This window comes from Galeopterus variegatus, unplaced genomic scaffold (genome assembly GCF_000696425.1).
Source record: "Galeopterus variegatus unplaced genomic scaffold, G_variegatus-3.0.2 Scaffold290, whole genome shotgun sequence".
NCBI classification, from domain to species: Eukaryota; Metazoa; Chordata; class Mammalia; order Dermoptera; family Cynocephalidae; genus Galeopterus; species Galeopterus variegatus.
Window position 1 is genome coordinate 550149 of NW_007726401.1, and position 22804 is coordinate 572952.

Consider the following 22804-nt stretch of genomic DNA (forward strand, 5'->3'; position numbering starts at 1 on the left):
GCTACAGTGCGCCTCTTGGGAGTGTGGCGGCGCTCCCGCCGAGGGTTCGGATCCCACATACAGACCGGTTCCCGCTCACTGGCTGAGCGAGAGGGTTGCGATCCCGTTGCCGGTCCCGGTCCGGTACAGGCGCGACACTGAGGGTTGCGATCCGTTGCCGGACACGAAAAAAGACAAAAAGGAAAAAAAAAAAAAGAAATCTTTTTTTGGTATGTGAGAATTTTCATGGTAATAGTACTTTTGTTGTAATGAGAATTGACTTCTGGTTAGGCAAGGTTCCTAGAGCAAAGACTTCTCAGAATCTATGGCTGTAAATAGCATTCTGTTAGGGAAGAAAATCAGGAATTAGAGAAATGGTTTGAGTTGCTATCATCCCACCCGGACCTCAGTCATTGGCTCATAACTGGTCTCTCTTCTAGCCTGTCCTCCTGCAATTGAGCTAGAGTGGTCTTGTAAAAAATGTGCATCAGTCGTTTCATAGTAAAAATCTTTTAATGGATACCTGTTGCACTTAGGATAAAACATCCCAAATCCTTAACTGGACCCTGTGTGACTTGAGCCTTGCCTACATCTCCAGCCTTGTTTTCTACCTGTCACTGTACTGCAGTCATGCTGAGCTCTTTACTTATGTGGTTCCCTGCTTATTCTAGTTCCTTACTTATTCTAGATCCCTAAAATACTATAGTTCCATAGAATAGAATAGTTTCCTAGAATACTCACCCCTACTCTTTGCCAAGCTGATTCCTACTTATCCCTTGAATATCAACTTGAATATCACTCCTCCAAAAAATATTCCCCTCTCATATAAATTAGGTCCCCTTATATTTCCTTGTAGTGTTTTTCGCTTTTTCTCTGTCACCCCAACCATGGTTTGTAACCATATGTTTGTGTAATTATTTAGTCCTATCTCCCTCAGTAATCACTAGCTCCAGAATTATCTGATCTGCTCCCCCTGAGCCTTGCACTTTGTAGGTCTTCAGTAAGTGCTGGTTAAATGAATGGAAAACAAGTGTAGGGGGGATGATGTGTTCAATTTAGGGGAATGTGAGTTTGAGGTGCCTGTGAGACCATGAGGGAGATGCCCAGGAGGCTTAGACATGTGGGACTGTTGCGTGCCGAGCTAGAGATTTGGAAGTCGTTAGCATTGAGGTGGTCAGTGGAAGCCCAACTCTCTAAGAAAGTTTGTAGAGGAAGAGGAGAAAAGGGCTCCGACAGAAGCTGAGGAACACCCACGTTTAAGGAGCACACAACCAAAGAGAAGTTCACAAAAAGAAATTGAGGAGGGCTGGCCAGAGAGGAGAGGGAAAAAGCAGGCAGCAGTGGTGGGCGGAAGCCAGATAAGCGAGTGTCCAGAAGGAGGGTAGGGCCAGCAGTGTCTCGTGCCGCCAAGAGGGTCCAGGAAGGCGAGGCCTGAGCAGAGTCTAGGGGATTTAGCAGAAAGGGGCCCTGCAGTTTCAGGGGAGCAGTCAGAGAGGGGGCCTCCTATGCCTGGCACAGCACCACACACCAATCGCTGAGCTTCTTTGTTGAACGAATTCAGTGAATAGGCTGTGACATGTGCACACTCTCCACCAAATGTAACAGGCCTCCCCATCTCCCTCCCAGCTTATCGTTCTCTTTGGTTTTTCTTCTCTTAATGAGCCTTCCTCTGCTTTTCATTTTTCTTCCCCAATTGCTCTTTTTCCTGCATGCCTTTCTTTTTTTTTTTCCTTTTTGTCTTTTTTCGTGACTGGTTACGGGATCGCACCCCTCGGTGTCGCGCCCGTACCGCGACCGGCAACGGGATCGCAACCCTCGGTGTTGCACCCGCACCGTGCTCGAACCAGTGAGTGGACCGGTCTCTATATGGGATCCGAACCCTCGGCGGGAGCGCCACCGCACTCCCAAACGCCACACTCTACCGAGTGCGCCACCGGGCTGGCCCTCCTGCATGCCTTTCTCTTTTTTCTCTTAACCAGTGATAATGAAGAACTTGATCTCCCATACTCCTTTTTGCCCATACATTGACATATATTTTTACTGACATACTTATAAGTAGAATTTTTTCCATTCCCTTATTTACCCCACTTTTATATACACTTTCCAATACAAAAATGAACAAGATGACTTCATATTCTAGTTGGGCAACTACACATTTAGACAAGAATTGTAATATTGAGGTAGCATCAGAGAATGGGAACACAGAGGGAGCAGCTAGCCCTTCCTGAGAGGTAGGGAAGGCTTCCTAAAGGAGGCAAATCTGGAGGTGGCTAGGCATGAATGAGCAGGAATTTGCTAATGAGAGGGAAGGACAAAAGGACATTTCTGGCAGTGGGAAAAGCCTGTTCTATTCTAAGGCATGCCATTGTCCAGGGGCCTGGTGTTTTTAGGGCATGGTGGAACAATTTAGTATATTGGGAACATAGGCCTGGCATTCTAAGTGGAGAAATTTGAGTTTATTTTGTTTATTATAGGGAGCTCATAAAGATTTTAAAGCAGAGAATGACATTATTGACTTTGTTTTCTAGGAAAATAGATCTGGAGAACAGTCTAGAGTGGGAGAGATTGTTGGCAGGGAGATCAGTAGGAGGCAGTTGGAGCGGTCCCTCTGAGGGACAATGAAGGCATGAGCCAAGGCAGTGTTCCCAAACGCCAGGCATTCCTAGACCGTTTTTACAGTTTTTGGTATCCACATACCACTCACATTATTAACTTAACATTTTTCTTTCAATCAACTCCCCTTTTATACTTAAAGTTTTTTTCTTTTCTTTTCTTTTTTTTTTTTAAAGATGACCAGTAAGGGGATCTTAACTCTTGATTTGGTGTTGTCAGCACCACGCTCTCCAAGTTAGCTAACCAGCCATCCCTATATAGGGATCCGAACCCGTGGCCTTGATGTTATCAGCACCACACTCTCCCAAGTGAGCCACGGACCGGCCCTTAAAGCTTCTTTTTAAAAGTAAATGTATTTAGCAGTGAAATTATAGTTTGTGATCATTATATTTTTTCTTAATACATATTAAAATACATGCATGGCTATTTTTTAAAAGGCACATCCATGCTCCACTTCCAGTCATCTTCTTATACCAGTGGTATATGTACCTTACTTTGGTAAACAATAAACTAAAGCCTGGCAGAGGTGAGTGAAGAGGAGAGGTCAGTGCCAAGAGACCTTTTTGAGGGCAGATAGGTGGATGTGGCTACAGATGGGCTGTTGGAGGTCGGGGAGAACAAGAGTCTGGAGTAGACCTCACATGTAGCCGATAAGACTGAATAGATCATGACATTTTTGAGACTGAGAATTTAAGAGTCTCAGCAACTGGGGAGCAAGAAGAGATCATTATTTCCATTTTGAGCATGTTGAATTTGAGTTGCTGTCAGGATGTTGAAAGAAGTCTGTTAAGTTGAAAATTTGGTCTGGAACTTAAGAAAGAAGGTTGAAAACTAGTGATACTATGTAGAAGTCATCAGCATATATTTTTGGATCTCTAAGAAGAACATATAGGATGAGCTTCTGATTCCTTTGTGTGACACACAGACCCTTCATGATCTGCAGGTGCAAATGTATTTTAAGTAGAGTGGCAATATGATCAGATTTGCAGTTTTCAAAAATTATTTATCTTAAAAGTCTCTATTTGGGGACAGATTTGCATTTTAGAAAGAGCACTTTGGCAATAGACGGGAATACATCCATGTTTTGTGGGTCCTGAAGCTTACACAATTTGGAGGCCTTCTTTAGGAAAACTAGTTTAAAATTATGAATTTAAAATCAGGTGTGAAGGCAAATACTTACAATGGGAAAAGAAAAGTTACTGGAGTCTTGGATATTTAGATGCCTTTCTTTGGAGATCTTGTTAGGTAGACAGTTTAACAGAAATGCTTATAGAAATGCCTCCTGATTGAAACCTAGCTTCACCTCACTATGTAGAACTCTCTGTAATTTCTAGGGCCCCCTGCAGGTATGGAATATAGATTGATGGAATATGAGGCTGGAAGCAGGAAGACAGAGTATGAGCTTGTTAAGCCTTAATTTGCAAGGCTGTGCAGTTTTCTCCAACATTTCTCAGCAGACTGGGTATTTCTCAGCAGTGAGGGCACATGGTTGGTTTGATCCAGGTTTTAAGGGATGTCTTAGACCGTTTTGTGGTGCTATAGCAGACTACCACAAACTGGGTAATTTATAAAGAGCAGAAATGTATTCTCTCATAGTTCTGGAGTTAAGTCCAGTATCAAAGTGCTAGAATTTGGTAAGGATCTTCTTTCTGCGTCATTGTATGGTGGAAGGTAGAAGGGCAAGAGAGCACATGGGACAGAGAGGCAAAAGGGAGCCGAGCTCTCCCTTTTATAAGAAATATAAATTAACAAACTCATGTTCTGTCTTTCTGCTTCCAGTCTCACATTCCACCAATCTAAATTCCATACCTACCATATCTGCATAGGCCCCTAAAAGTTAAAGAGAGTTCTAGATAGGGAAGCAAAGCTAGGTTTCAATCAGGAAGCATTTCTGTGTAAGCATTTCTAGTAAACTGTGTACCAATACAGCATGAGTCCATTCATGAGGGCAGAGCCCTCATGACCTAATCACTTCTTAAAAGTCCTACCCCTTAATACTGTTACAATGGCCATTATATTTCAACATGAGTTTTGCAGGAGGTTCTAAGGGAAATACTGTAAAAAGACAAGGCATAATGTGATGGACTGTGGGAATGAGCTAGGTTGATAGGGAAAGAAGTGATACCAGAAAGGAAGTTATTAGATAAGAAGGGAAGGAGGGGGCTAGATATTTCAGAGATGGAGCAGTTCCAGGTTATAAGTACAGTTTGAAAAAGTAGCAAGGTCATTAGTGTTTAAAAGGTCCAGGAACTTTGAGGCTAAACATTAGAAGACTTGTTCATGTGAACATTGACGTTGAATGATGAAACTGGTTGTGAAGAGGGGGCCAAATGCCCAAATTTTTGATCAGTGTGTGCTCAGGCCATTGTTAGTGACAGGGATGAAGAAAGAAAGATGTTGTAGCTGAATGGTATGAGTTTCAAAAGAAGTGTTCCACAATAATTTGGAAGAGTAATGTTTTAGAGGAACTTTGGGGAGTGAAGCAGAGCATTATCTTGGAACCCTTGTTTGTGGGGTTTTAAAGAATGAGCAGGCTCTGCTTGAAAGAGTAGCATGAGAAATGAAGTCCATGTGGGGAAGCCAGGGTTTGGGAGAGGTGAGGAGATGGAGAGAGTGTGCTGTGATAGAGAATATCTAATGTGCTTAGGAACCATAAGATTGTGATCAGAAAGCCTCACTGAAATCATTAGCTAGGCTAGATTTCTTCTCATTATGTGGCATGTCAATAATTACTGAGGAGCAAAATGATAGTAAAATATTTTTTAAATAATGATACTTTACAGGAAAAGGAGTACTGACTAATGTTGAATGTCATTGGTGATAAGACTGAAACATTTCTGGTCACATGCCTTTATCCAGTGCAATAGAGAGTTATGTCACTGTTTAGCTGATTCCTTTTATGTTCCATTTTAATTCCTCCATTGGCTTTTTAGGTATAACTTTTTATACCTTTTTTAGTAGTTTCTGTAGGGACTAGAACACGAATCCTTAATTTATCACTGGTTACATAGAGTTAATATTCTACCACTTCACATAAAATGTGAAAACCTTGCAGCACTGTAAGTCCATCTGTCCCCTCCACAGACTGGTTGTGGAGAGGGAGCCAAATGCCCAAATTGTTGATGAGTGTATGCTCAAGCCATTGTTAGTGACAGGGATGAAGAAAGAAAGAGAGGTGGTGTGGCTGAAAGGTATGAGTTTCAAAAGAAGTGTTCCACAATAATTTGGAAGAGTAATTGTCTAGAGCTAGAAAACTTTAGGGAGTAACACAGGAGCATTATCTTGGGACCCTGGTTTGTGCTATTTGATATCACATTTTAAAATTATATGTCATAAACACTGCAATACAGTTTGTCCTTTCACTTTAAAAAGCTGTATTTGGAGGTGTTTTTCCATTTCCGTTGTTCTTCATTTCTTCGTATAGATCCAAGTTACCATCTGATCTTATTTCTCTTTAGCCTGAAGAACTTCCTTTGGCATTTCTGGTAGTACACGTTTTCCAAGAACAGCTTCTCTATTTGGTTTATCTGAAAATGTTTTCATTCCACCCTTATCTTGAAGGATATTTTCTATTGATATAGAGTTCTGGATTGAGAATTTTTTTCTTTTATTACTTTGAAGTTTCCATTCCTTTGTCCTCTGTTCTTTATTTTTTCTGATGATTGTTCTCCTGTACATAAGTCTTGTTTCTTCCCTCTGGTTGCTTTAAAGATTTCGTCTCTATCTTTGCTTTACAGCACTTTGACTATCATGTGCCTAAGTGTGATTTTCTTTGTATTTATTATGCTTGGGATTTGCTGAGGTTCTGAGATCTGTAAGTTGATATTTTTCCCCAAATTTGAAAATTTGTGGGGCATTATTTTTTTCAAATATCTTTTCTGTTTCATTTTCTCTCTCTTTGGTCCTGGGACTCCAGTTGCATAAATGTTAGACTGCTTGATACTGTCCCAAAGGTTTGTCCTGTGTTTTTTGTCCCTGAAGCATTGTTAATTTTTTCTCATCTTTTATCTTGTTGTTCTTCAGATCAAATATTTTCTGTTGATCTGTCTTCAAGTTCACTAATTATTTTTTCTGTTGTTTTCAAACTGCTGTTAACTCATAAACTGATTTTTTTGTTTCAGATATTGTACTTTTAAATCGTAAATATCCATTTCTCCCCACATTTGTTTTGTTGTTACATAGCTTCTGTTTATCTCCTAGCTTCCTCATCTATTCATCCATTATGACCATTTTTTCCTCTGGTCCTTGAGCATATTTATATTATTGGGAAAATACAAAATTAATTCTTTCAGTAGCTTGTTTTGCCTTTAGAACAGAACCAGCTTATTGTACCAGCTTTACTGATAATCAGCTGCTCTACTCCCACTTTTGTAAACGTGCTTGCTTATCGTGATGACTGCTGTGCTGGCTACACGAATGCTGAGAAAACAAAATTTAAAAGAGCCCGGAAGAGTCCGCCTATATAAACCCTGTAAGACCTAAACTCGAGGCTCAGATTTAGAAGTTCTAGCTCATCTGGGCCCACAGGCATAATAAAATACCTGACTCTCCAACCCTCTGAGTGCCGACTGCCTCTCTGTCAGTGTCCGTTCCATAACAGTATAGCTGCTTTAAAGTCCTTGTCTGTTAATTCTAACATCTGGGTCATCTTGGGGTCAGTTTGTACTGTCTGCCTTTTCTTCTGACTAGGGGTCACATTTTCCTCTTTCTTCATATGTCTAGTAGTTTTTGTTTATACACAGAACATTGTGGGTGCTACATTATGGAAACTGAATTATGTTACCTTCCTCTGAAAAGCATTGCTTTTTGTTTTGGCAGGCAGATACCTTGAGGCTTCATTTGGGGCCTTGTTAGGTCAGTTCTATTTTGGTTTTGCCCTTAGTCCTAAAGAAAATCCCATAATCCTGAGACATGGTCTTTACTCATAAGGCAATGGCCTTTCTAGGATTTCAGTGGAAAACCCAAAGAGTGTACCAAGCACCTCTAAATTGGTGGAACTCAAGCTCTGAAATCTGTATCCCCTGCAATGAGCAATAGCTGAAATTTCATCTCCACTCAGCTTTTTTTTTTTAACCTTTCAGCCCTCTCTTTCCACTGGGTTTCTTGGAGTCTTTATGCGTGTACCTTTTAGATATTGAGTACGAATTTTAGGGGAGTTTATATGCATATCTAGAGGCTCTCTCCTTCCCAGGATTCTCCCTCTCTATTTCTGGCCACAATGGCAGCCCCCAAACTCTGTCCTCAAGCCAGTAAATCTGCAGCTTTCTGCTTGAGTTCTAGCTGCCTTGTTGCTACTCACACTGGAGAGTGCACTCAGGGGAAAATCCATTTAAACATGGATTTTTCCAGGACAGTATTTTCCTTTTAAGGATCAAATTCCCTCCAGTTTCTGCCTGCTTTCATTTGCTCTCCAGTACCTTCAAATAGTTGTTTTATGTTTTGTCCAGAGTTTATAATTGTGAAGGTTAGTTGAATACAAACTGCTTTCCCATTACCTGCCAATTGCTTTTGGATTATTTTTGTTTTTCGAGTGGCATTATTGGGCAGGAAAGAATGAGAGTGGTGGTTGCAGAGACAGATTGTGTTGATTTTCTCTTAGGATTAATGACAGGGATGTTCAGGTACATTAGCTATTGAGAGTGTTCTGACATGAGTGGTGCATTTGGAAGTAATGATTAGAAACATGGGTATGAAAGAAGCCCAGAGACCAGGGATAAGTCACCAGGATGCAAGTGCCCATCCATGCAGATGCTGTGCTGAGCACTTGGGAAAGAATCTAAACAAAGGCCGTAGAGTTGGAGAGGTTGGCAGTATGCTATCTCAAGGGCAGGTCTTCCTGTACAGCCTCAAGCTGAGTAGCAAAATTTATGGATTAAGTGACTGTACCTAGGTCGTGCCTTTCATGTCAGGCCATTGTCACATGGGCACCCTTTCTCAAACAAGAAAGGCTGAAGGCCAGCTCCTCTACTCAAGCAGGAACTACTGGTTTAAGAACTCAAGGTAGAACTCAAGCAGGAGTAGAGGAGCTGGCCTTCAGCCTTTCTTGTTTGAGAAAGGGTGGGAAGACAGCCTGAGAAATTAACCTTGGGCTTGGATTGATAAGCTGAAAAAGAGACTGTAGCATGTTTTAACACTGGTGTATGAGGAAGTTTTTACCAAAATGAGAAAGCCAAGAACAATGTAGTAAGTTTTTCCTAAACTAAATTTATTCAGTTTAAAGGACCATATCTTGTCGTGGTGTGTGTTTCCTTCCTAATTTGGGGAGATTGGAAAGGTCCCTTCTTTAATGAAATGATGATGAGAGAAAATGGTAGTTTAGAAATTAAAAGCTATTAACACTGTACTGCCAACCACATCCCACCTTTCCCCCTAACAAAAATTAGTTTTTTGAAATATTGATAGTCTGTGAAATCCAGAAACTTGGGAAACAGTTCTAGAAGTTTAAAAAATCTTTTTTAGTATTCCCAGTGTCAATTTTGAAGTGGTATTTAGTGGGATTAGTGAAATGTGTGCTAATTTGCCAGCCATGACCTTGTTTTGTGTTTATAGTGCCTTCTCCTTGGGCTCTCACAACCAAAACAAGGTAAAGAACTGCAGTGGGAGACCTGCGATATCCCCAGTCTCACCACAGTGTGACATAGAATGGGGAATGGAGTCAGGCCTCTTGTGATGGGGGCCGCCAGCTTGTGGGGGGTTTTTTTGTTTGTTTTTTGTGTTTTTTATATTTTATTTTTATTTTTTTTACATTCTATGATGTTGTTGCAGAGCAGTTGGGAGGGAGGGGGAGAAGGGAAATGGGAAGGAAATGTGATGGAAGAAGGAAGAAGGAGGAGGGGCAGGATTGAGGCCTGTGGCACCCTCACATTCCCACAGGGACTGGGGGGGGTGGCTTCCAGTGGTGGCTTGGTCATTGCCTGTCTGGGTGCAGATGTCAGGGGTGTGTGGAAAAAGCCCTTGCCTCCTACCACACCAGCTCAGGAAACTGGGGCCCTTCTTGCTGTGACTTGGTGGTCATTACTGGGCTGGTTGTGCATGTCCGAGTGGGACATGGCTAAAGCCCTTGGCCTCCCACCACCCCAGCTCGGGAGAGCCTGGGGCGCTTCCTGCAGTGGCTTGCTGGTCATCGCTGGGCTGGTTGCTCATGTAGGGGGGGTGTGACTGAGGCCCAAGGCCCACCACTACCCTAGCTCGGGAGAGCCCAGGGCACTTCCTGCAGCAGCTTGGTGGTCATTGCTGGGCTGGCTACCGGTCTGGGGGTGTGGGCAGAGGCCCTCAGCCCCCTTAATACTCTGGCTCAGGAGAGCCTGGATGCTTCCTTTGGTGGTCATCACTGGGCTGGTTGCTCCTGTTGGAGGGGCACAACCGAGGCCTGAGGCCCCCACCACTCCAGTTTGGGAGAGCCTGGGGTGCTTCCTGTGGCAGCTCAGTGGTCGTCACTGGGGTGGTTGTGCTTGTTGTGGGGTTGTGGCCAAGACCCAAGGCCCCCGCCCTTGGGACTAGTTACGAGTGTTGGGGGGATGGCTGAGGCCCCCAGCCCTCCCCACTTTCTGGTTTGGTAGCCTAGGGGACTTCCAGTCCTTCTAGGTGTTATGGGTGTTCTTTGGTGAAATGAGACCTTTACAAGTTAATATCAAACTTTGTCTCTGGTTGTGGGTACTTTTTGTTTTTTCTTTCATTTCTGTGTTGGATTATTTGCTGTTCCCACTACTTAAACTCTGTGCTAGAACTAATTTTTTGTCCTTTACTTCTAAAATGGGGGAACTTCCTGTGAGGACCAGTACTTGAGCTCTGTGGTTGAGTTAAATTGCTGCTTTGCTCTGATTCCCTAGGGAAGGCTGTTTGTACAGCTCAGGTTTTAATGGTTGACTTTATAGGTACTTACAGTTCTAGTGAAATCTGGTGCATCTGGGTTGTGTAGAAACACTAGTCTGGGCCTGAGTCTTTTCATCAAACTGCACCCCATGCAATTCTATATTCCTGGCCAGTCTCCTCTGAGTGGTCCTATGCTGATTGGGGGTCAGATCAGCTGTCCTTGCTATGCCCCAGTGTTCCCCTAGTGGGTCCATCTCCCCCACCGCCCATGCTCAAACACTTCCCATGGGATGGGCCATGCTTTGGTCCCTTGTGATGACTCACCGGCCTCTGAGTGGCTCCTTATTTTCAGTTGTTGTGGCTCCTCAGTCCTCTGTGGGTCCACGGGAACCCTATTAGTTGTCTTGCTGGCCTGGGGGCCACCAAAGCCCTCTTCTCTCCTGCCGCCACCAAGCAATTTCATCTGAAAGGCACAGCTGCGGCTTTTTGCCAGCTCCCCTGGAAGCAGCTGGGATTCAAAATGGTCGGAGGGGTTTTTTCTTTCTCTCGTTGTGGCTTTTCCCACCTTCATGCACTCCATAGGTCTCTCCTTCTCTTCCCCTGAGCTCTAGCACTCGTGTTTTAATACTTCTTTTGAACTACCCCATCATGTACCTTGAGGAGTCTGATGAGCAGTCAGCTTTCTTAAGCCTCAGTGTGTACAGCACGCTGCTTCTGCTCTCATCCTGCTCCACGTACTTCCACTCTGGATTTGGTTGAGGTAGCCAGTCTAGACTGTGCTATGTCACAGGTGCCAGGAGGGGTCGCTGCCTTGAGTGTCAGGAATCTACACCTTCAACATTGTGCCCATTTCTGGCTACACACGTGCTGGGTTGATTTTAACAAATGGAAAGGAGTTAAGAGAATGACCAGAATGTACAGGTGTTGATTTATGATGAAAGTTGAATGTTTATGTTGGCTAAACAGCAAAAATATGGAAGAATGGGGCATGTCTTTATAAGTATCTAGAAGGTATATGGACCCATGAAGAGGAAGAGGGGAGAGCTGATTTAAGATGGCCCTCAGGCGTGTAATTGAGATTAAGAGGATACCATCCAAGGTGGGAAAATCCAGGGTGAATTTTAAGAATGATTTCTAGGAATGAAATCCGTTCTCTTTGGATCAGCTTCTTCAACAGACTGATGTCAGCCCTAGTCCATGAGTCACTTAAAGTGGGCAGTTTATGACTGTATTGAGCTATGGGATATGAGTCTTTTATTATAGTGTATGTGTGACTGTTGGGGACGTTGACACCACCAGAGCATTTGCCAGACCTGTGGCTGTCCTGAGCATCACATTTATGTCTCAGTGAGTGGTGGAGCTGTGGTTTCCTCTTCTTGATTTGGGCGACTTTGAAGGATTTCTCTCTCTTCAGGGAAGCTGGAATAGATCAGAATTGGATCCCTGGAATGAAACATGTGCAAGGAGCCTCCAAATTAAAGGTCCTCCAATGTCTGACTACCCAAAACTTCCCATTGTCTCAACCCTAGGCATTGAGGATTTCTCCTGCAAAGTCTGCATTTTATTACTATTATTATTTCAAATAAATAATATAATAGCTACTATCATCACCATTTATTAAATGTCGGCTCTGTGCCAGGGATTGCCTCCAGTTTTTACATTAGACCTGCGAGGGACTCATGATCATTCTTGTTTGACTCATGAGGAAAAGGAAGCTTAGTGAAGATGTGACTAGCCCAAGGCTACACAGCTAGAAAGTGACAGTTCTAGAATTTGAATGCAAGACTGTTCCTCCTTCCCCTCTCTGTCTTCCTTTCTTCTCCTGCCCCCTATGACCTTTTAAAACTGTAGCTTTTCCTCTTTACTTACTTCTGGCAAACTTACTTTTCTCCCTCCATGTAGTCCCTCATTCTTCAAAGCTACTCCACTGTTGGTATGAGGAGAATATCTTGTGGCACACAGTAAAGACACAGCCACTTTCCAAGTGCAGGATTTATATTGAGTTCAGCCTTACACAGTTTGGCACAGCATTCAAGCTAGGCATCGCTCTTTTTTTTTTTTTTTTTTTTTTTTTGTCCGGCAATGGATCACAACCCTCAGTGTCACGCCCGTACCGGACTGGGACCAGCAATGGGATCGCAACCCTCGGTGTTGCGCCCGCACCTCGCTCAGCCAGTGAGCGGGAACTGGTCTGTATGTGGGATCCGAACCCTCAGCGGGAGCGCTGCCGCGCTCCCAAGCGGCGCACTGTAGCAGTGCGCCACCGGGCCGGCCCCTAGGCATCGCTCTTTATCCTGACTTTGCCCTTAACCTTTCCTCAGTCTAAGCCTCAACTTGCCTCACTAAAAGGGTAAGGGTTAGACCAAGCTACTTTCTGGTTCTCGTATCTTACTGAACGTGTTTATATCATTGATAGATACATCTTACCTTGTTCCCAGAAAATAAATGAAGGAGAAAGTTCTTTTGGTTTAGTCTTCCCAGGTCTCCAATATCAGGCTAGATGGGATTGATCTAGTCTGTCTTGTTCTTGGCCACTTTGTTTCAGCCTAAATTGATTCTTTTCTGTAGCTGCTCTGTCTTTTCAAGGCCCTTCTAGCTGGCATGTGTACAGCAGCCAGGAAATCATGTATATCTGGTTCAGTGCAAAATTGTGGTGTCTGGAAGACCTGGATTTGAATCCTTGCTCCATTACTTACAAATAGGGTGCTTTTAGATGAGTTAATTTCTACACCTCAGTTTTCTCATCTGTAAACTTGGTATGTAGTAGTGTCCATACTGGGTCATGAGATTCAGCAAAGTAATCCTTCTAAAGCTTTGGCATATAGTACAACCTCAATAGATGTTGGCTAGTATTATTATTATTATTATTAGGTATGAATTAGTTAATGTTTTTTCTCATTGCCTAGATTGGTGTATTCATCATTGATCAAGTCATTTCTCTCTGTAGGCTTGTTTTCTCTATTTTGTCCCCATCCCCTTCATATCAGCTCAAATCAATGACAAACATTCTATGTCATTATTTACATCTTTTTTGCGTAGGTATCCTCTCCCTGAATTCAAAATACTACAATTCATAGAGACCCATAGAACCACAGAATTTTAGAACTGGGAGGAATCACTTCTGCCATGAAGAAACCCCCAGGGTCATGGAACTAGTCATGGTAGAGCCAGGACTCGAAGCCAGATTACTGGTTCTGGTTTAGTGTTCTTTTCTACCACATTTTTTTCCTTACCCAAATTTGGTATATACATATATACACAATTAAAGTATAATACCCAGTAAACTTGGGGAGGATGGGACAGGAAAGCACTTTTATCTAAAATTACCTTCTCCCATCACTTCTAGTCATGGTGGGGCTTTCAAGACATGTTTTGAGAATGAGCCTTTTTTAGACCTCAGAGTGTTAGGAATTCCCAGCCACGTAGTGGACAATGTCCTTGTTCCTATTCAACATAGTTCTTCGTGGAGCAGATACATCCATGATCAGCTAGTCATGCTAGTGTCCTCTCCTCAGAGTGTTAGGAATTCCCAGCCACGTAGTGGACAATGTCCTTGTTCCGATTCAACATAGTTCTTCGTGGAGCAGATACATCCATGATCAGCTAGTCATGCTAGTGTCCTCCTCCTCACTAACCCTGCCCTTTTTTCTTTTGTTAACCTGAACTTCATGCATCTGGTTTCTTTCTTATTTTGTTTCAACTTTTTTTTTTTGGCAGTTGACTGGTTGGGGTTTGAACCCTTGACCTTGGTGTTATCAGCACCATACTCTAACCAACTGCCAACTCTGCTTCAACTTTGTATTAAAATTAGAAACATCCAGAAAGTAGGAAAATAGTATAATGAACAACATAAAACCATCACCTGGACTCAACTGTCACTAACATTTTGCCATATTTCAATTATAATTTATAAAATATTTTAAGATATAATATTTATATGTTTTATACATTATTTTTGTTGAATTATTTCAAAGCAGATTATAGACATCATAACATGTTACTTAAATACTTCAGCATAAATCTCAAAAAATGGACATTTTCCTAGAAAACCACAATTTCACACCTAACAGTGTTAACAATTTCCTTATGTCATCTATTACCTAGTCCTTATTTATTTTCCTCAGTTTTCTCCAAAATGTCTTTTATAGCTGTTTTTTTCAAACCAGGATCCAGTCAAGAACCACACCATTATGTTTATCTCTCTAAGTCACTGTTAGTTTAGAATAGTCCCCTATCTCCCCCAGGCCCCCTCCTTTTTAATGGCATTGGCTTTTTGAAGTGATTGGGCCAGTTGTTCTATACAGTTGCTCACATTCTGGGTTTGTCTGATTCTTTTTCCTAGTGTCATTTAACTTATTCCTCTCTCACCTGATTTCCAGTAAGCTGGAAATCAGATTGGAAGTCTTGACTAGATTCCAGTTGAATGAGTTAGGCAGGAATTTGTCCTGGGTGGTGCTGTATGCTTATCAGCAGCACATGATGGCCCGGTGTTAATGCTGCTAAGTTTTGATCACTGAGTTAGGGCGGTGGTAGATAGCTCTGTAGTTAAGGAACATTTTCTCCCTTGCAACTAATACGTAATGTGTGGGGCTATTCTTTGGCACCATGAGAATGCCCAGTTCCCCATCAATCAGTCTTTCGCCTGATGGCTTTAGCGTCCATTGATGATCAGGTTTCTTTCTTATACTTAAAATAGAATTTGCATTTTGCTATGTCCATTGCAGCTTGAGAGAACTGTGTTTGCTCATAGTTCAGTTATAAGCTTGGATGATCCATTATGTTCCATGACCTCAAATTCACTATGGGAAAACAAAGCAGTATAATGAATTAGTTGTCAGTCCCAGGGTTGAGGCAGGAGGAAGAGCCTGGTTGAGATGGGACTGTGCATGGAGGACAGTTTGGAGGAGTAGATGCCAGCTCCTGCCATGTATGCTCATGTTACCAAGTGTCGGTCGTCTCTCATCAAGCATATGAGGAACAACTTTCTGGGATTTTCTTTCAGATGGCTGGAGAAAGGAAGGAAAGTGTGTTTTTAGTCAGTAATCGAAGCGCAAACATGGGAGCTGTATTGCCCCTGGAAGCTGGAAGCTGGATAAGTGTGAAGTTTGCAGTGGATCTTGCTTAACTAAATGTCTTTCTGTTGGAAATTTATGCATCTGTTTGGTCTGGCTTTTTGAAACAAGTTGTGGTTTGAATTCAGAACTCTTGGCCTGATTCATATTTTGGGGGTGAGGGTGGGGTTTCTCCAGGACTTCTAAGAGTGTGTGAGAAGTTTCTAAACTCAAACAGCTCCTTTTTTGGCACTGAAGCATCATTTCTATTTTGGCATCTGAAGAATCTGGGGGAACCATATAAAGATCAGAAACAAGTCTGGCCCTAAAGGCTCCCTCTGACATGGTAATTCCAGTTGGTTGAATCCTGGCCCATTCGGATGAAACCATATAAAGAGGCCGTTTCCTGAATTTCCCGCTCTCTGCCTCGTACAAGCTCCTTTTTGTAGAAAGCTGGTATTTCAGGACTGCAACCGCCAGTCACATGCTTCCAACTTCTTACTCGCAGTCATTCCTGCCCCCTGTTTATTTTTGGAGAGAGCACATTTTTGCTGCTCTTCAGGAGCTATGCAGGGTCCTGCCCTCTCCGTCCATCAGGCGGCAGCCTCAGCAGGCCGCGCTCATTTCCCACACTCAGAGACATGACTGCAGCTTTCAAAAGAGAACACGAGGGATGTGCTGCCTAAGGGCTACCGTCACCCGTTCCTATTTCTGTCCTCCTTGGTGTTGCATATTTTAAGACTCTTTCTTTTTTTAAAACAAGTTTGGGTAATGTTACCTGGCAGTAAGTCAGCCAAAATTGGAAATCATTTTTCCAGCTGATGTCTTGGGGCTGTGCCTCTGAATTTCAGAAGCGGAGTAATTTAAAGAATAAACCAAGACTTTTGAATTCTAGGATCAGGCCTTCTCTTCTTTCTGGCTTTTAAGGTCATTTGAGCTCTAATCTGTCTTTCCCATCCATTTTTCTCCCTCCTCCCTAAAACAGGCATAACAAATAGATTTCTTCAACAGGCATAACAAATAGATTTCTTCCAAAGTGTTAACTCAACCAGATTGGTAATGTCTTCCCAAGTGCTTGGTCAAGGAGGGTTCTGGAATTGGTGGGGTCCAGGAAAAAAGTGCCATGACTGTTTTAGCCTGCCTAAAGATTTAAGTTTCTAGTTTCAAGGATGGAGTGAGAGTAAATTCTTTTTCCCTTACATGAGTGGACCGTTATATAGAGAACTCAGACATATGAGATTCAAGAAGAAAATAAATCATGTGTTTATATCTCCTCTGGCCCTGCCTAGATCTGATGGAAAGGAAAGGGAAGGACCCCAGCCCAAACAGAAAGTTCTGTAATAAAAGAGTTTCAACTTCTCACCAGTCCAGGTAGGGGACTGGAGCTCTGACCTTTGAGCTGGCGAGAGCATTCAGGCCCCCGCAGGTCCCCCAGCATTGGATCTGTCACCTCTGGGAAGGGAAAGCACAGCACTTCTGGCAGCTGGTCCTAAAAGGAGCAACAGCAGTGGCTTGGCCTAGGTGTGTGTCCTGTGTTGCAGATTGCCCTGGAGAGAGAGCTGTGGGGCTCTTTGAAACAGAGCTAACTAGGTGTCTAGATGTCATCATAGCTCTTTTGGAGAGCAGCCAGGCTTTCAGGGGCTGGACCATCCATGCACAAGGAACCCAACAGACCTTTTAAATTATGTTGCCAAAAGCCAGTCATCTGCTTACATTTCAAACAGATCGTTTGCACTTAATTTCAAACTGCTGCATTATGATCACTTTGCATTGGCTTCCACTTAAGGCCTGCATTGTAAAGTAATAGATGCTGAAGGGCTCAGACTCTACCAATATGGTAATCAGGTAACATTTGCTATAGGAGTGTTATGAGCTATTCCTGTGTCACTACACCCATGGATCTGATTGCTTCTGGAATTCTTTTTCCTTTACATTTCCAATCCAGGGCAAGCCCCACTTTTCCCATAAAGTTTCCTTGACCTCTCCTTCTCAGCGCTTCCTGAGTCAGAATAGTTCTGTTTAGTCTATAGTCTTTTTCCTTTACATTTCCAATCCAGGGCAAGCCCCACTTTTCCCATAGTTTCCTTGACCTCTCCTTCTCAGCGCTTCCTGAGTCAGAATAGTTCTGTTTAGTCTATAGTCATGAATTGCAAGCTTTGTGCGCACTTGTGAGAGTGCTGTCTTAATGATGCCCCAGGAGAAAGTGGCCCAATAAAAACCACCAAAATGACAAGAAAACTTCAAATTTCAGTGGAAGTGCCCCATGACTGAGGGATTCCCCCTCAGCTTCACCTTTGGACCCTGGAATGACTGTACGTCTCTCCATCACTGATGTCCACCTACCACCTCCACTGTGGCCTCTTGGGTTTCAGATTAAGCCTGATGTCAAATCACATGGATTTTACACAGACCTGACATACCCTGAATTCTGCCTCTTCTTGACCTCATTGAACTGGGTGACATTTGGGGACAGGGATGACATCTTTTTCTTTCTCACCCAGTGCACATAGGACAGTGCCCAACTCCCTACATAGGGAATGAAGTCAAAATCTAGGGAAGAGCCTTTATAACTTGGTGATAATTGTTAGTTGAGTCTCTCTCACCAGGACAGGGTATTTGTGTGTAGTCATAACAAGACTCGTAGTAGGGGGTATTTTCAAAAACATTTCTAATCCTTGGACTCAGAGTACTAAATCACAAATGTAAGGATTCCCCATCAGTCTGGATTAGGTTAGTGATTTTTCCCCCCTACTTCGATTTTTTTTTCCCCAAAAAGTAGACTTTTGAAATGTTAGTTTTCATGTTTTTCTGATTTGGGGCTCTTTTGTTTCTGCTTTTAAATTTTTAGTTCCCTTCCTTGTGCCTACTCACAGCTCATGTTTTCTGTTTTGTGTTGTTTTTTTTAATTAGGTGTTTAAATGTCTTCAAAATTCATTTGTACAGTTTTAGGTTTAAGTATTGAAAGTATTAAAGCATTAAGACTTTTGGGAAAAAAAAAAAGGGATTCCCATCAGGAGATAGGCATATAGATGCCCAAGCCCTGCTTTGCAGAGAGCTAAGTTCTGCCTGTTCCTGCTCATCTCCTGTCTGCCTCAGCACTCTCTCCTGAGGGGTGCCAGGACTCCTAGTGGGAAGTCCTATAGCCCCTATCTTGTTTTGCTAAGAGGATTTCTTTGCAACCCTTCCCCTTTTAGGTTGTATTAGTCCATTTCTGTTGCTTTTAACAGAATACCTGAAACCGGGTAATTTATAAAGAAATGAAATTTATTTCTTACAGTTTTGGAAGCTGGGAAGTCCAAAGTCCAGGGAACACATCTGGTGAAGACTTTCTATAGCGATGCAGGATGTCACATGGCAAGAATGGGCTGAGCAAGAGAGATCTAACCTCGTCACTTGCTTTCCTTATAAAGCCATCAGAACTACACCCGTTAATCCATGAATGGATCAATCCATTTACCAGCGCATATTCCTCACAATCTAATCACCTTTTAAAGGCCCTACCTTTCAAATGTCATAATTGGATTTCTCACCATCTTAACACTGTTACAATGGAGATGAAGTTTCCAGTGCGTGAACTTTTTAGGGACACATTTAACTCATAGCACAGGTATTTGGGGGAAATGAAAAGTAGCTTACCCAGTTTTTGCAATATTATGTCAACTCTTGAAGTCTTCAGTTAGTGAAAAAACCCTTTGACTTTAGAACTAGTTGTTAAACTGTGTTGGATATAGAGAAGTGACACTTACATGGTGATCTTGTTTCGAAGCTGCTGGCACCATTTTGTGATGGGAAGAAAATGAGAGGAAATATGGTTTCTTGTTACCTCTAGATGGAAAGGATTTTCACTCACCCCCAATAGCTGCGGCTTCCTGGGGTTTGTGGTTAAAAAAATAAAGCAGATCATTTTGATTTTTAGAATCTTAGAAGGAACTCTATTAACCACCTAGTGTCCATTAGGAGTCACAGTGACAGCTGAGGCGAGGCCCAAAGGAGTCTTTTTCTCCCCCCCAAATGGTTGTACATTTTTTTTTTTCCTTTTTGTCTTTTTTCGTGACCGGCAACGGATCGCAACCCTCNAAATGGTTGTACATTTTTTTTTTTTCCTTTTTGTCTTTTTTCGTGACCAGCAACGGATCGCAACCCTCAGTGTCGCGCCCGTACCGGACCGGGACCGGCAACGGGATCGCAACCCTCAGTGTTGCGCCCGCACCTCGCTTAGCCAGTGAGCGGGAACCGGTCTGTATGTGGGATCCGAATCCTCGGTGGGAGCGCCTGCCGCACTTCACAAGCGGCGCACTGTAGCAGTGCACCACCGGGCCGGCCCCTGGTTGTACATTTTAATATATGTGTTCTAACCTTTCATATATCGACATTAGTAATAACCATGATGACGATGATAACAGCAAAGATATGCTACTTCTTGTGTGCCAGGCACTGTTCTAAGCATTTACCATTTAGTTACTAATTTAATCCCTTAACAGTTTTAGGGATTAGTCAAAGGAGTACATTTTGAAAGGAGTTTATGTTGCTTCTGCTCCTTTTCCATGCTGCCTCATCTTTCACAATCTCTTCCCAGTTCCGTTCCTGTTCCTCCTTTCACCTTCTAACCCACATCCCATGGTAGAAGATGGAGGTAGTAACAGGGGATGCAGGTTCTTTCCCTTCTTGCTGTGGACTCTGGGTACCGTACAGCACTGGAAAAGTCAGCTCCCCAGTAGACTTGCACACTCCTGATGTTGTGCACTGTGGATTTTACTTGGGTTCATTCTGTCCTCCCCAATATCCAGAGCAAAGAGAAGAAAGCAGAGGACCCCTCTGAGGGTCTAGTTCAGGGGTCACACACCCAGATGCTAGCAGGGCCAGGCAGCCTTGGTAAGTGAAGTGTGACTAAGGTTAAAACACAAATGTGCTTTCAGTTTGCACACTGAACATGTAAGAAAAGAGCACGCTTCCGTCACGAGATATGCTCTCTCCCATTTTTCTCAAAACACCTGGATAGGTTTCATTTTCCCACTTTAGGTAGGAACAGAGAGAATTCTGTACTGAAAGAGAAAGAACAGCCCAAATGCAGCAATAATAGATGGCAACTGGCACTTGACTTTAGCAGGAAGGAGACAGAGTCACGAGATATGCTCTCTCCCATTTTTCTCAAAACACCTGGATAGGTTTCATTTTCCCACTTTAGGTAGGAACAGAGAGAATTCTGTACTGAAAGAGCAACAGCAGCCCAAATGCAGCAATAATAGATGGCAACTGGCACTTGACTTTAGCAGGAAGGAGACAGAGAGGGTGGGGACTGTGGCAAACTGCAGTGCACATGTCCTGTCCATAGTGGGTAGCTCCTACTCAGCCCCAGAGGTACTAGATCTTCCAGTTTTCCAAGAGAAGCTGGAACCTGACTTTTTGTTTGGAAATCTTCCAATTTTTAAATGGTAACAAAGTTAAGAATAAAAACAAACAAAAAAACACTATGACCAAACAAAAGATTTGGCTACCAGTTTATGACTTTATTACATTATCCCAACGGGGTCCTATCCTTGAGTAAAGAAATATGCGACTGTTATTCGCAAAAGCACAGGGAAGATAGCTGCAGGCCAGATTGGTTTAAAACATCCTGGGGGTAGAAGGCCCAATACAGTTTATTCATCTTTAACATTTTAAGTCTGCCTAACACAGTGCCTTACGCGTGGTAAGAGCTCAACAAGATGAAGTTCTTGTATTCTGCTTATACACAACTTTGGCTTGTGTAGTTTTAGGTTATTCTCATTCTAGCTGGTCCTTACAGTTTACTGCTATCTGAACAACTTAGCCTCTGTGCTTCAATTCCAGATTCCTGGGACAGGGAATCCAGTTGGCTCTGATTGGTTAGACTGGTACATCCCTGGTTCAACCAGCTGTGTCTAAGGGAAGAAGGGTTGTTCAATATAAGACTTCCCCTTCCAGCCTAGGCATGGGTACACCAAGAAAGTACTCATGGACTGGGAAGCAATGGTGGGGATCTCTTAGTACATCTTCTTTGGATTCCCCCCCTGCCTGGCCCCATGGAGACCATTTCTGGTTTTCCACTTGGGTGTTTTTGTTGTTTCTGAGATGTACAGAGCCCTCAAATAGCTATTCCCTGCCTCTTGCATAGAAAACTTGCTTTCTCTAAAGTTCTGCTTATATTTCCCAGGATGCAGGCATTTCAGGACTTGGATTCTTCTCAGTCACTTCCAGCAGGCTCTGGCCCACTCTGGAGAAAAGTCCTATATCTAAACTGGGCACGTCCTTGGCAGGCTGGGGCACTATTAGAGAGGGAGCGATGAAAAAACGTGGTGTAAACTAAAAATATCAAACATATAAAGGTAGTTAGGCATGTTGAGGGGGTGTTTTCTTTAAAAATTACAGGTCAGCCTTTAAGGGATAGTCTAAGAAAAGAGGTTGAGGTGACACAACATTTTAATTCAGAGATCAGCAAGCCATATCCTTCTTGCCCAATGTGGCCTGCTGCTTTTGTAATGTTTTATTGAAACACAGCAACACTCATTCGTTTACCTATTATCTATGGCTAATTATTGCTCTACAGTCTCAGAGTTGAGTAATTGGGATGGAGACAGTATGGCCGGCAAAATCAAAAATATTGGCCACCTAGCCCTTTACAGAGAAAGTTTGCCAACCCCTGTTTTGGTCCAGTCATCAACGTACCTCCTTAGACTGAGAGCAACAGTTGCAGTTATATAAAGTTCTTGGGAAAAAGAAAATTGATATTTCAAAAAACAGTCCTAAGAGGAAGCTGAGTAATTCAAAATAGGAAATGTTCTGTGCTACTTTATCCAACCTAAATGTTTCGGTGGATTGATTGATGTTCCCCTGGTGTTTTTAGTTGTGCTATGCTGGACAAGAATGCCTTCATTTGGGTTTCTGAATGTATCTGTTATGAGCAAATGCTTCCTGCTGAGATAATTTCGGTAGATTTTTAACGCACCAATTTAGTTTATGTCTTCTAAGCAAGCCTCACTCTTACAGCTTAATTTTATTACTTTTCTGTTTTTAAGAGTAATATAAGTTGACTATTTAAAAAATTTGAAAATGCACAACAGAACAGAGAAGGAAAATTAAAATTGCCCATAATGGGTGTCCCCTCCCAGACATATACATATAGCTAATTAACACTAGATATTATGTATTAATAATCTTTTCACAAAATCAGAAACATATACCTACTATTTTGCAACACTTGAAAATTAATACATATTGAATTTTCTCCTATCGTTAAATATTTTTTGTAATGTAATTTTTCATTATTTGTGTAGTATTTTCATGTGCATTCCACCATTTACTTAATTTTTTGTTGCTGTCCATTTTGGTTG

The 22804-nt window shown here is 42.6% G+C and overlaps 1 protein-coding gene across 1 annotated transcript in view; it reads left to right on the forward strand.

Moving 5' to 3' along the window:
- The window catches only part of IFT43 (intraflagellar transport 43), a 100403-nt gene that overhangs the window by 12928 nt on the left and 64671 nt on the right, over window positions 1-22804 (forward strand). The gene's annotated exons all lie outside the window — the stretch shown is intronic.